At 43.5% G+C, this 14,823-nt stretch overlaps 1 pseudogene across 1 annotated transcript in view; it reads left to right on the top strand.

The window, feature by feature from the left end:
- LOC144806303 (uncharacterized) overlaps positions 1-14,823 on the top strand; it is a 337,087-nt pseudogene that overhangs the window by 63,180 nt on the left and 259,084 nt on the right. The window contains exons 2-3 of the transcript XR_013605756.1: positions 1,630-3,463; positions 12,349-12,352. The product of XR_013605756.1 is annotated as an uncharacterized LOC144806303 (transcript). The remainder of the gene's footprint in view (positions 1-1,629; positions 3,464-12,348; positions 12,353-14,823) is intronic.

Raw genomic sequence — 14,823 nt, 5'->3', positions numbered from 1 at the left:
AGAATTACCTGTGTTTTTCCAAAACCCAAACTCTGTAGCAGAAAGGGCTCTACACACATTAGATGTTAAAAGAGCTCTTCTCTACTATATAGATAGGACTAAGTCTTTTCGAAAAACAAAACAACTGTTTATGTCTTTCTCTCCACCTCATAAAGGCAACCCCATCTCTAAAGGTGGGATTGCCAGGTGGATTGTAAAATGTATACAAATATGCTATCAAAACGCAAAACGTACATTAACAGTTCCTCCTAGAGCACACTCAACACGCAAACTAGGAGCCTCTATGGCTTTCTTAGGAAACATCCCCCTAGAGGACATATGCAAGGCAGCAACATGGTCTACAACACACACCTTCACTAAACATTACTGTGTTGATGTGCAAGCCAAGCAGCAAGCTGCAGTAGGCCAAGCTGTCCTTAAAACTCTCTTTCAAACTACTGCAACAGATACAGGTGACCACCGCTAGGGGGGACACTGCTGCACAATCGATGCTAAGTGTACAATCTGCAGCTCATATGCCTCGAACGGAAAATGCTATGTACCAGTATGCATCTGTTCTTGGCATGTAGAGCTGCAGAGTTGTACACGCCCTCCCGCCTCCCCGGGACCTGTATCTGTTCCAGTTTTATCTTACTTAGATGCACACGCATGGACATCTTTTTTCTTTACTTCTACTAACTCCATCATTTCCCATCATGGCGAAAAACAATCTAAGGATGGAGCCGATGCCCATAGTCGCTATCGTCCAAGGAAGGAGTCACCTATCTCTTGACTACAAAGACTTCTTCCAAGATGACAACAACATGCAATCATCCGAGCCCACCACCAGGTGGCGATCTAATGCTAAGTGTACAACTCTGCAGCTCTACATGCCAAGAACAGATGCATACTGGTAAGTAGCATTTTCCTTACTGGTAAAGTCGGATTTAACATTACTATTTTAGAAAAGCTACTTTTAGAAAGTGGACTTTTCTCTGCTTGTACTGCTCTTTGTGCCTTACACCCTGTCTCTAGTACACTCTGGGCTAGGTGACCGACCCCTTTGTGAATTCCTTCTAGAGAGCCACAGACACTGCAAGGGTTGGGTGTGATTTAGCACTTATCTGCATCCATCTGCATCCCATTGGGTCTTTCTGGGCAGATGGGAGGAAGGGGCCCACTCTTACCCTTCACAGGGTATTAGACTGACCACATACAAAGGAATGATTACTCCCTTTGGTAGTCTAGAGTGAGTGCTGGGATTGAAAGAGATACTGATGCACTTCAAAACCACTCTTTGAAGTTTCCCTCACATATAAGGCCCATTTGGACGCAAGTGCTGAGTCTCTGGCCCCATCAAATCCGACACTTATGGATCTAGACAGACCCGCTGTCAGAAGAATTGTGGTGCTACACAAAAGACACAACTGGAGTCTTGGTTACTCCTTGAGTCCACACTCCGTGATAGGGTGTCAAGGAAGGATCGTATTCCCTTGCTCTGCCTATGGCATCTTTACATTGAAAGCGTAATCTAGAATTTATTCAGCACACTTGTCTATGTGATGAATTAAATGTCTCATTAAATGGCAATAGAATTTCGTGATGGACCCACCATTTAAACTTATCCACTGTTTTTTTTTTTTTCAACAGGTGAAATAAATGCAGTAATGAACAAAAAAAGTGAAGGAATTAAACACCAGTTGTGTAGGAAGTGATGTAAAAACAGTGCACCTTAAAATTTCTTCCATTGAAGGCTAATGACTCGCCAAAGTCTTTCTACAGCAGAAAATCCAAACTGCCCAATGTGGTCTGTACTTGGCTCTTAGGGATCACTTGATAAACATTGACAAAATAACACACTGACATACTGAAGCAAGTCTGATAAGGTCTCACTACGAAGGAAGAGCTAACCTGGATCAGAAAGAACACACAGAAGAGAAACCGTATGAATATCTAGAAAGTGACAACTCATTTATTACGTAGAGAAAGCAAGTGCAACATCAGAAAGTCATACTGGAGAAGAACCATATTGATCGACTGACTGTGGAAAAGTTTTCTTTGCCGTGAAAGCCATAATGCAGCATCAGAGTGTCCACGTAGAGGCGAAACCATATAAATATACAGAATGTGACAAAGCATTTATAACAATTGGACAGCTAAAGCGACATCAGAAAATCCACACTGGGGAGAAACCATATAAATGTACCGAATGTGACAAAGCATTTTTAACAAATGGAGATCTAAAGCGACATCTGAAAATCCACACTGGGGAGAAACCATATAAATGTACAGAATGTGACAAATCATTTATAACAAATAAAGATCTAAAACGACATCACATAATCCACACTGGGGAGAAACCAAATAAATGTCCAGAATGTGACAAAGCATTTATAGCAAAAGGAAACCTAAAGCTACATCAGAAAATCCACACTGGGGAGAGACCATATAAATGTACAGAATGTGACAAATCATTTAAAGGAAATGGAGCCCTAAAACGACATCAGAAAATCCACACTGGGGAGAAACCATATCAATGTACAGAGTGTGACAAAGCATTCATTATAAAGTCACATCTAAAGGAACATCAGAAAGGCCACACTGGGGAGAAACCATATCAATGTACAGAGTGTGACAAAGCATTCATTAGAAAGTCACATCTAATGTTACATCAGAAAGTCCACACTGGGTGGAAACCATATCAATGTACAGAGTGTGACAAAGCATTTATAAGAAAGTCATATCTACTGGAACATCAGAAATTCCACACTGGGGAGAAACCATTTCAATGTACAGAGTGTGACAACGCATTTATTAGAAAGTCATATCTACTGGAACATCAGAAATTCCACACTGGGTGGAAACCATATCAATGTACAGAGTGTGATAAAACATTTATAAGAATTGGAGGGCTAACGCAACATCAGAAAATCCACACTGGGGAGAAACCATATAAATGTGCAGAATGTGAGAAGGCATTCATTAGAAAGGCACATCTAATGTTACATCAGAAATTCCACACTGGGGAGAGACCATACAAATGTACAGAATGTGACAAAGCATTTATAACAAATGGAAACCTAGAACAACATCAGAAAATCCACACTGGGGAGAGACCATATAAATGTACAGAATGTGACAAAGCATTTATAACAAATAAAGATCTAAAACGACATCACATAGTCCACACTGGGGAGAAACCATATAAATGTGAAAAGGCATTCATTAGAAAGGGACATCTAATGTTACATCAGAAATTCCACACTGGGTAGAAACCATATCAATGCACAGAATGTGGCAAAGCATGTATAAAAAATCGACAGCTAAAGCAAAATCAAGAGGTCCAAACTGGGGAGAAACCATACCAATGTACAGAATGTGACAAATCATTTTTAATCAATGGAGAGCTGAAGCAACATTAGAAAATCTCCACCGGAGAGAGAACATTCAACTGCACTGAATGTGAGAAGGCATTTATTAGAAAGTAGCATCTTATGCAACATCAGATAGTCCACGTAGGAGAGAAACCCTATGAATGTGCATAATGCAACAAGATATTTATTACTAGGCAAAGATAAATACTACATCAGAAATTCCACACAATATCAACTCAGGTGCTACTCTTATACAAAATTCAAGTGATGTGTCTAGTATTGCACCCATACCTCCTTCTCAATGTATGCTGGGAACTGTAGTTCAGCCATGTATTCAATCTGATGCCCATTCGGTCTCTCTCCTGGAGCAAGGCTCTAATCTGTTGTCTGCGAATGGTACAGTCATTACTCCAGAGTCTGGTCTCGATTCAAGGGGGTCAGAGAGCACTGAGGCCACGGATAAATGTTATTCAGTTTCGGATCATTCATCAGCGGAGGAGGATCCGGAGTTTGATGCTGAACTTGAATGGTCTGACTACGAGAGTGAATCAGGGGATTAGCGCCTTCGTGAGGCTTCTAAGGATGTGAATGCTGCGAGCGCTGGTAATACAGTTCGTAAAGCCCCCTGCCCCAAGGGATTGATAAATACCGCCTGCCTACAGAATATAGTATTAGACCAAGCTGTAACTAACAGTGGAGCTACACCTGACAATCCCTCTGGCTCGTCAACAGAAACCTCTGAGGAAGTTACCCTCACAACAATTTACCAAACTATCATCACCCACAGAGAGGCTACAAGACAGGAGAACATTCGTACACAGGGGGCGTGCCGTAGAATGCAGAACTCTTTGCGCCGAGTGGTGAAAACATGTACTGACATTGCCTCCAGGTTTGGGGAAGCTGAGGAGCGGATTTCGGCATTAGAGGATGCAGTGGTGGCCCAGAAAGAACTCACAACAGAGATTAAGGAACAACGTACTGATATCCTATGGAAGCTCACGGACTTAGAAAATCGAGCGTGAAGAAACAACTTAAGAGTCTTAGGAATCGAAGAAAATATAGAAGGTGAAGATGCTAGGCAGTTCATAGTCGAGCTCTTTTCGGAGACGTTCCCAGAAGTTACACAATGGGACTGGAATTTAGAAATACAGCGGGCACACTGGTTTACATTTCAGCAGCGGGAAACCTCAGCTTCTGGTACCAATAAAACCTTCCCGCGTGCCATCCTGATATGCTTCAACAATTTTCTCGCACGTGAGAAAATATTTAATCTTGCCAGACCTGATAAAAAGCGGACTGCGAAGGGGTGTCAATTTTTTGTGCAGCCTGATTTCTGTCCAGCTACAGTTGAGAGGTGATGGCACCTTCGTCAGCTGATGCCCTTGTTCCAGGCTAAGGGTGCTCAAGCCTTTCTACTCTTTCCTTCTAAGTTGAAAGTGATCTGTAACGGTCAGACTAAATACTTTACATCAGAGATATTGGCCAAGGAGTTTCTTGGGACTATCTAGGTTGAACTGCCTTATTTAATTTAACTTGTTGCACTAAATTCGGATTGACTCGGGATGGGATGTTTGCTTACTTTAAAGATTAGTGACTTTAGATGACCTGACAGATAGTTTGCTAGATTTTCTCTCTTTGGCTTTTTTGTTTATCTGGTAGCCAGGTCTTCCGTAGTGCTTCAACGGGGGGGGGGGGTCTCCGGTTCCGGGAGAAAGTGGGTCTCACCAACCTAACCATCAAAAGGACCATGGTCCTGTTGCTCTACATGGGGGGTGGGGGCGAGGGGTGTTGGGAAGGTGGGGGGTGGTTTCGGGAGGGGTTTGGGGGGGTTCGGGGGGGGTGTTTTGGTGGCGGTAGCTCAGGATGCTGTTTCTGTTTCTAGTATCTTTTTTGTGTTTAGGAAACATGATTGATGCGCTAATGACTCAAATATTTTCTACACTATGTATATTCTTGTTCAGAGGTCCAGTGATTTTTCTGTACAGTACTATTAGTAAATCGAGTCTTGTTGGTTGTTGGTTTTTCTACTTTTTGAATGGGGGGGTAAGCTAAGCAGTGTCACATGGAATATCTGTGGTTTGAATGATCCCAAGAAGCGTAGCATGTTTTACAAGATTCTCCAAATTCTACAGGTCGATCTAATTTGCTTACAGGAGACTCATATCCCGTGGACTAAACGTAGCTGGTTAAGATTTCCTGGATATGAGTTGGTTGCCTGTTCTAGACAAACATCTACAATCAGGGGTGTAGCTATTCTCCTGAAGAATGGGGTTGGATCTATTAAAAGGGTGAAGGTGGATCATTTTGGAAGATGGGCAATTATTGAACTCTTGCTGAACAGATCTCCATTATCAGTCTGCTCAATATACGCTTCCAATTTAGATGATCCGCAAGTTCTCAGGAGCCTAAATTTGGAATTAGTGGGATGGCCCCATCCAATATTATTTACTGGCGACTTTAATATTAATCTTTCTAGTCAAATCAATCTCCTAACTTGTCGTAACTATGTGGGCCGAAAGCCTCAAGTATTCAAGGCTCTCCAAATTCTTTTGTTGGACCATGGTCTTATAGATCTATGCCACTATCACCATCAGGATATGGATGGATATACATTCTATTCTGCCCCATGTAATAAAATGGTACGCCTTGACTATGCTTTTCTTTCGGATCAAAATGCCTCTTCGGCACACATTGAAGTTGCCCCCAGGACCATATCCGATCATAATCCCATAATTATTGAGCTCTCATGGGACCGTCCTACTAACCAAATTAGGCGATGGACTTTCGAGAGCAAGCTCCTTATAGATCAGCAATATCAGGAGCGTATGGCTATTTGAATCCCAGAATTCTTTAATATTAATAGGGGTACCTCTTCTGATTCTATGGTCTGTGATACATTTAAAGTGGCTTTACGTGGGGAAACTAAAAACTTTTCCTCCCACCGTTGGAAACCAGCCCAGCAACTCACTAAAGATAGACTCAAAGAGTTGCAACAAGCTGAACTTGAGTTGTGTAATAATATCCGCCTGGGCCACGATTTATCCAATAGTCAGAAAGCGGTCACTATAGCTAAGTCTAATCTGTTAGAACCTTTGTATCAAGATTTAGCAGCCAAATATGTTCAATTTCGTACGCTAATGTATGAGTTTGGGGAAAACTCAGGCAAGGTTCTTGCAAAGAGACTACAGCAGAGGGCTATGGCGAACCGAATTGTCCGAATTACAGACCAACAGGGCCGTCTGCAAGAGACCCCGGCGGGGGTCCTTGATGTTTTTGTGAGCTTCTATACTAAATTATATACAGAAGATCCTAACATGGCTCAAAACCAAGTTGGTCTGGATGACTTCTTTCACCCCTTAAACACCTGGCGGGTAACAATGGAACAGAATGAAGTCCTTTCAGCACCCATTAGCTGGGATGAGGTAGAAACCGCTATTAAATCTCTTTCCAACGGTAAGGCTGCTGGCCCCGACCTTATCCATCTCGAGTTTTATAAGACCTTCTCACCACTGTTCAGACAAGAAATGTTAGCGGTTTTTAGGGCTGCCCAACTTGGGGTTGTTCCTGATTCTTGGCGCCGGGCCACCATTGTGCTGTTTAAAAAGAAGGGCAAAGATGAGCTAAACCCTGCCTTATATCGGCCGATTGCACTCATTAACACAGACAGTAAGATCTATTCTAGAATTCTAGCTTTTAGACTAGCTCAAGTTATAGTCCCCTTGGTCTCAATCCGGCAGCATGGTTTTATTCCCAGAAGGGACACAACAGATCACATTCGGCGCGTCATTGCCCTTCTTGATTGGGCTCAGGCTACGAGCTCTCCCCTCGGGGTGATCCTGTTGGACACCGAAAAGGTGTTCGACAGGGTCTCCTGGGGGTATCTTTGGGCGGTAATGCGTTGGAAGGGATTCCCTCCCGAGTTCATCCAGGCCCTCCAGGCGCTTTATCTGGCTCCAACCGCGGCAATTCGGATCTCAGGGAAAGAATCTGCCTATTTTTCTATCAGTAGAGGAACTAGACAGGGCTGTCCCTGTTCCCCCCTACTATTTGCCCTGTTCATCGATCCCTTCCTGAGTATGATCGAAAATTGCCATGGGATTGCTCCAGTCAGGGTTCGCGGTGTGGACTACAAGGCATTGGCGTTTGCCGATGATATTGTTGTACTAACTGACAGTGTTGGCTCTTCTTTTTCAGCGTTAGAGAGTCTCGCGGCTCAATTTGGTGCTATGTCTGGGTATAAGCTCAACATCTCAAAGACCCAAATAATTCAATCCTCAGCTATGCCCCTCTCGCATGTTTCTATAATCAAAGAGGCCACATACCATGGGGTTCAAATTTCCGCCGATGTTGATCAGATTCCAGACCTAAATTACCTCCCTGTAATTGATTCGCTTCATAGGAAACTTTAGAGAATGGACCATCTGCATCTTTCTTTATATGGACGTTGCAATATCCTGAAAATGCTTGCTCTCCCAAAGTTCTTTTTAGGTCTACCCCACTCTTAATCCATAATTCAACATTAGTGAGAGCTGATGGAATATGTCAACGGTTTCTCTGGGGGTATCGCATGCCGAGAAGGCCCGCTAAATGGACATGTCTCCCCCGGGAGCGAGGTGGCTGGGCCGGTCCTAATCTGTTATATTATTATTGGGCCGCCTTGATTCAGCACTTTGGCCTCCCCCTTCTTGGGGATAATGTTGAGATTTCAATCTGTATGTCCCCATCTATTTATGAAATAGCACTTGGGGATGCTGCCAAGGGGGTTATAACACGTGTACTGGAAATCAGTTATTTAAAAAAAAACTAATTTAAGATCTGATGGGCCTTATTCTCTGCATGGCAGAAAATTCGCTCTCGTCTGGCTATTCCAAAACTTAATTATTATACCCCATTAGACGCCTCTGCCTTGCTTCCTCCAATATTTTATGATGGTTTGATGATGAAATGGAGGTCTTTAGGGTTGAAGGGAATTGGTGATTTAGTCCAGTCCGATCAATTGGCCCCTTTTTCTTTTTTGAAGGGGAAATTTCACTTACAATCTAGCTATTTTTTTTAAATATTTACAGATTAGAAGCTTTTTCGACACAAACCTCTCCAGCAACCCCTATCTGTATGTTAAGATCAATTTCATTGAACTAATTCGGAAGGAGTCTAGAATTAGCTCTCTGTACCAAAGTCTTTTGTCTGAACTTCCGGATGACCTATCTGCTCAGAATGCAAAGTGGGCTGCTAAATTTGGTGTTCCAATATTAGACCTGGAATTTCCGCTTGAACTAGCTAGATCCGTTCTTGTCTCTGGCTCACTGCGCACTCAAAGTCATATGGCCATGTTTAACTTGTATCATACCCCTGCAAAGATAGCTAGTTGGGGGACTCCTAGATCAACTAGCGGGGGCTCTTGTCCTAGATGTAAAATGGGCTCTGCTGATGCCATACATATGTTCTACTCATGTCCCAATTTAAATTCCTTTTTAAATGAAGAGGAAGTTTTTCTCAATCAATCACTTCTAATTCCGGTTAAGATCTCAGCGGAACTAATAATAATTGGATATGAATATTCAACTGGTTCTCAAAGAACACATCATTCATCAGCGTTTTTGTTCATTGCAATGGCTATGATTAGCCTGTATAACATCGCAATGGTTAAATCCTGAAACTCCTACCTTTATCCATTGGAAAGCTAGGATGCTTGCATGGTACAAATTAGAGTCATCGGTGCTGTTGTTGGGGGGAGGAGAAGGCGTTTATTGCCATTTAAGAACTGGGCACCTCTTGCAGATTGGCTCTCTCAGTAACGGCTTCATTCTATATTTAACTGCGTTGTGTACTCATTTGGTTATGTATATATATATTTTTTTGTATCAACATGTACTTCTAAACTATGTACTTTGTTCTATTGTCTCCTGATGCCCTGTTTTTCTTTTTGAAAATTTAAATAAAGCAAAAAAAAAAAAAAAAGAAATTCCACACTGGTGAGAAACGATATGGCTGTACTGAATGTGACTTAGCAGTTATTATTTATTTATTTATTTTGCGTGTTTGTAAAGCGCTAGAATAAACTCCCAGGGGAGTATCTCCGCGCTGTATGACTGCCGAACCTGCAGGAGATCGAGTTACATGACTGCAATCTAATTCTAAAACTATATGGTTAGACCTGGAACAAGAACGTCTTCAGCTTTTTCCTGAAGGCCAGATGGTTTTCAAGCTACCTAAGCTGGAGAGGAAGGCCATTCCATATCTTCGGTCCCCTTACCGACAGAGCCTTACCCCCTTGCCTTGCCCGCTTGATCCTAGGAATCGTAAGAAGCAATTGATCACTGGACCGTAGAGCACGGGAAGGGACATACGGCACAAACTTGTCTGCCAGATAAGAGGGACCCAAACCATGAAGTCCTTTGTGTACCGTACAACAGATCTTAAAGATGACTCTCTGACGAATGGAAAGCCAATGAAGCCTGGCAAGAAGTGGTTTTGATGGTGTTCTGGGAGGGGCATTTACAACCAGCCTAGCTGCAGTGTTCTGCACGACCTGTAACCTGTCCAGATCCTCCTCATTAGCTGACAACAAGAGGCCATTACAATAGTCGAGACGACTAATAACCAGCGCCTGGACCAGGGTCTTTCTAATGGTGTCTGGAAGCAGTGGAAAAACTCTGCGCAGCAATCCTATGGTCCGAAAACAAGACCCAACAAGGTTGGTAACATGCTGCTTCAGGCTGAGTTCTTGTTCCAGGCGGACCCCTAGGTTCTTGACTATCTGCTTAGGCTCAGGGACTGGGCCTAGATCTAAAGGCCACCAGTCAGGAGCCCAGCAGATCTTAGCCTCACCGAAGAGCATAACCTCTGTCTTTGAAACATTGCACTGCAACATGTTCAAAGACATCCATTGGGAAACTGCTCTCATCCCCTCAGAGAAAGAATGTAATACCTCTGGAGTTAGGTGGTCAAAGGGAAAGAGCAGCTGGGTGTCGTCAGCATATGACACTGGACAAAACCAAAGGCTCTCAGGATATTCGCCAGGGGGGCCACATAGATGTTGAATAATGTAGGGCTCAAACAAGAGCCCTGTGGCACCCCCTTAGTAATCCTGGTCTCCTTGGATCGAAAATCTCCCATGGTGACACATTGGGTTCGATCCAAAAGAAAGCTCTTTAGCCAAGCCAGTGCCATGCCCCCTAGTCCACTCTCAGTCAGACGCTCAACCAAAATTTCATGTGAGATGGTATCAAAAGCTGCCGATAAATCTAGCAGCACCAGGACAGCTGATGTTCCCTTGTCCTGGAGCATGCGTAGATCATCGGTAATCGACAGCAACGCTGTTTCAGTGCTGTATTTTGGTCTAAAGCCCGACTGAGATGGATCTAGTGCACCAGTGTGTTCCAGGTGATTAGACAAGTGCTTGTTGACGTGCTTTTCTATGAGCTTTCCCAAGAATGGTAAAAGGGAAATGGGTCTCAAATTGGTCATATCAGCCCACGCAGTGGCGGTGTTCTTGCGGATGGGTCGCACTTGGGCTCTCTTCCACTCTAAAGGGACACAGCCTGTGTCCAAAGAGAGGTTGACCAAACTTTGGATTTCTGGTGCTAATATGCTCCTCACTGAAATCATCACTCTCGGTGGAAGCTGATCCATAGGACTCCCACTTTTTATAGTTGTAATGAGTCCCTCCACTTCAGCCAAAGTGATGTTCGGAAAATTTGTCAAAGTGGAGGCGGGGACCTTTTTACTCGCTGGGACCACAGTGGGAAAGATAACATGTCCAATGGAAGCTATGGAGGCATGAATCTTTTCATAGATGGTTTTGATCTTATTCGTGAAGAAGCAAGAAATATCATTACAAAGTTGTTGAGATGAAGAGTCAACACTCTCACATGCTGCCGGCTTCAGGAAGGAGTTCAGTATCTGGTAAAGCATCCTCGGCGCATTTCCTACCGCCTCTAGTTGTGAGGTGATATGTTGTTTACGGGCTGTTCGAATAGCTTTATGATATAATTTTAGCGCCCTCTGATACTCCACTTTATCTGACTCCGAATGGGATGTACGCCAGGTTTTCTTTAACTTTCTAGTTCTCCGTTTCATGGACCTCAAGTCCTCTGAGAACCACACCTCCTGATTTTTCGTCGGGCGGGTCTTAAAGGTCTTCATTGGAGCTATATGCTCAATGGCAATGGTTACTGCCTTTTCATATTTTCCTAGCGCTACATCAATATCGCTAGTTGTGACATGATCTTGAATAGAGAAGGCATCTCTCAAAGATTCGTTAGTTATCTTGTGCCATTATCTCCGTTTCATAGGGATCTGAGTAGATCTTTTAGGAGTAGGTCCTATCTCAGGGATGAAGAATTCTATCGTAAAATGGTCAGTCCATACATTTACAATAGGGGCAGAACACTCAATTCCAGGAAACCTGGACATAATGAGGTCCAGAGTATGTCCGGCCCTATGGGTGGGTCCTTTATTGCGGAGCAAGAATCCCAATGAAAAAAGATCGTTTAAAAAATCCTGGGTTTCTTTTTCCTCCTTTAACTCTGCGTGTATATTAAAATCACACAATAGTAGGAAATCTTTATCGCCATTAACATGGGGGGCCAATAATTCCAGTAACATATTGGAAAAATTGTTCATAGGTCCAGGAGGCCGATAGATCAGAGCACCATTCACAAAACATTTCGGTGAGGTACTGATTTTAAAAACCAGCATCTCAAGCTTTGCAGAGCAATATTGCTCAAGAATGGAGACCATAATACTATCTTTATGCACGATGGCTAGGCCACCTCCCTTTTTTATGGGTCTGTCCTGACAGATACTTTTATATCCCTCCTGTATTCCCAGGGTAATAGTAGGTGCAGTGTGGGGCTTTAGCCAAGTTTCGGTGAAGAAACATAGGTCAGGTTTTGCCTCTGAGATGAGACCCCAGATCTGCATGTAATGTTTAGGCAGTGATCTAACGTTACATAGTAGACATTTATTACGGGAACCGGTGTTAGTTACAAAGCAATGTTTAAAAATACATCAGCATGTTCACACATGAAAGAAACCATATAATTGTACAAAATGTGACATAGCATTTATCCAAATGGAGGGTGACCATTCAACTGCACCGCACGTGACCAGTTATTTATTTTAAAGGGAGAGTTAAAGGAATATCAGCGTCCACACTGGGGATAAACCGCATGAATTTATAGAATGTAACAAGGGATTTCTTACAAAACAAAATGTAATACCTCATCTGCTAGCACCACTTGGGGCTTCAGAGATGTGATGGAAATACTCCAAAGGGGAGAGCCGATCAAAAATCTCAGAGAGTAGAACTGAGAGGTGTCACAGATAGGTGACGATAAGACTACTCAAAGGGGAGAAGTGATGGGCATACTCAGGGGTGTTACAGAGTCCAGAGGGTACGTTTTCAAGCTTCCAAATGTTACCTATACGACAACTGAGGAAAACATGTGGAGCAAGTGAAGTATAGCTGCTAATGAACTATATATGGACAGTTTAAAAAAAATGCCAAAACCTTTTCCAAAATATGTAAACTATCTCATGAAAAACTGCCATTGGCTTATTAGTCTCGCAGCTCTAACTTTGTCAATGTTTTAAATAATCTGCCTTGATTTTTTAAGCTGCTTTTAAGATTCAGTTTCAGTTATTTTAATTTCTGCTAATATTTATTAAACTTCATGCTGTATCGGGTGCTTTTTTACCTGTTACTTGCTCCGGGGTGTTTAGGGGAGTGGGCAAGCTCTGCCCATGTTGGTTGAAGTCTTCCAGTTAGGGACAACTAGAGATGCCATTTTGACTTTGTGCATTCTCTAGTCATCGTGGGGGGAATGCAGATAAAAAAACACTTGCTGCTACAAGCCCGTCGGCACCCATCAGCGTCCCGGAAGCAGCCAGCGCGAGCCATGCTGCCCGAAACAGTAAGTAGACATTGTTAAAGTACAGCAGAAGGAGCATTTAGATTTGCTTTTCATCACTGAAACATGGCTGACTGATAATACTAGTTGGGTGATTGAGATGGCTATACCGGTTTTAAAATTATCAGGGGGGATTGGAAGATAGGGCATGGTCGGGGAGTAGCTATTGTTGTGCGGGAACAAAGGAGCTGCCAATGGAGTGTGCTAGCGGAACTAGTGGAGGCTGAAACATTGGGTCGTTGTATTAATATTTACCCCCGGTATGCTTTGGAGGAAGTCCTGATATATAGCTCCCCTGGTCCACCCAGCACATTTCTAAAAGCCCTGGACAATGTTATTACCCATCTCACCTTACGCTACCCTCATTTTATCATCCCCAGCATTTTTAACAATCATGTGGACAACCTAGAAGCAGGGGACACTCTAGAGTTTCTTGGTATTGTGAACCAAGTACATCTTACACAATGTGTTATGCACCCCACCCATCGGGGTGGTCATATCCTGGATCAAGTATGTTATAATAAGACACTACTAATGGAGGATTCCCATCCGGAGCTTTGGTTGGACTACATCCTGATTAAATTCACCAGGCATGTGCAGAATAAGCCGATGCAGGCCACCAGGGACAATAGGCTGCAGGGAAAGCTTCTAATAGGATTGACGCCTTGGAATTGAAAAAGTTGATCACCATGTCTACCCCCGTGCTGTTGGGGAAAATCGAGGAGGCATTAGGCAGTTCTAATAGCTGCATCAATAAAGTGGTTGAACAACTCGCCCCCTCATGTCAACTTATAGGAGGTACGAACTACCCTCCAAGCCCTGGTTTTCTGACCCTGTAAAACTGGAAAGACAACAGTGGAACACGCTAAAACACAAATGGAGGCAGAATTATAGCCCAGAGGATAAAGAGCTGTTAAACCTGGGACGGGTCGGGGACAATCGGTATTTGCCCGGCGGTATTGCCTCTGTGACCCTCTAGTTATTTAATCAATGAAGAGGCAGGCGCTGGAGACTGGAAGGCAGGAAACAAGGTTTTTTATTCTCTCCGGAGGAGAACACAACAAAACGGGCAGAAGATATCGTTCTGAGGTGCTCTAGCTACATTTCTGAGGCCTGGCCTCTTATACACTGTTTTATGACTTTATTGCAGATTACATATTCATGTTAAAGCTTTGATGTATGGAAAAGACATTCCCGGAACTCCCCTTTGGGCCCGTTCCCACACACATTTACAGTTGAAGTCCCCACCCTAGTCACAACAGGTGATGAGTATCGCGCAGCTGGATATTCCGCCGATTCACGGAATGTGGGGGGTTTGATCGGATCTCATGGAGTGGGGGCTTTGATCAACCCGGGGATCCTTTGGTGGGGGAAGCTTTCTATTGTACGGGGAGGGGCAAGGAATGGTATCGGCAGTGCTGTGTGTCGGCCTGGGAACGGGGAAGACAAACGGGCACACGGAAAAAAAGGGGGGTTTGCATCTAAGGGCCGGGGATCGTGAAAGGGAAGAAGGGAGGTGTCGCGCTGGGAACAGGATGAGGGCCTGGGGCAGAGCA

This window comes from Lissotriton helveticus (assembly GCF_964261635.1).
Source record: "Lissotriton helveticus chromosome 1_1 unlocalized genomic scaffold, aLisHel1.1 SUPER_1_unloc_6, whole genome shotgun sequence".
In the NCBI taxonomy this organism is placed as follows: Eukaryota; Metazoa; Chordata; class Amphibia; order Caudata; family Salamandridae; genus Lissotriton; species Lissotriton helveticus.
Note: the sequence above shows the minus strand (reverse complement) of the source record. Positions and strands in the feature narration are given on the sequence as shown.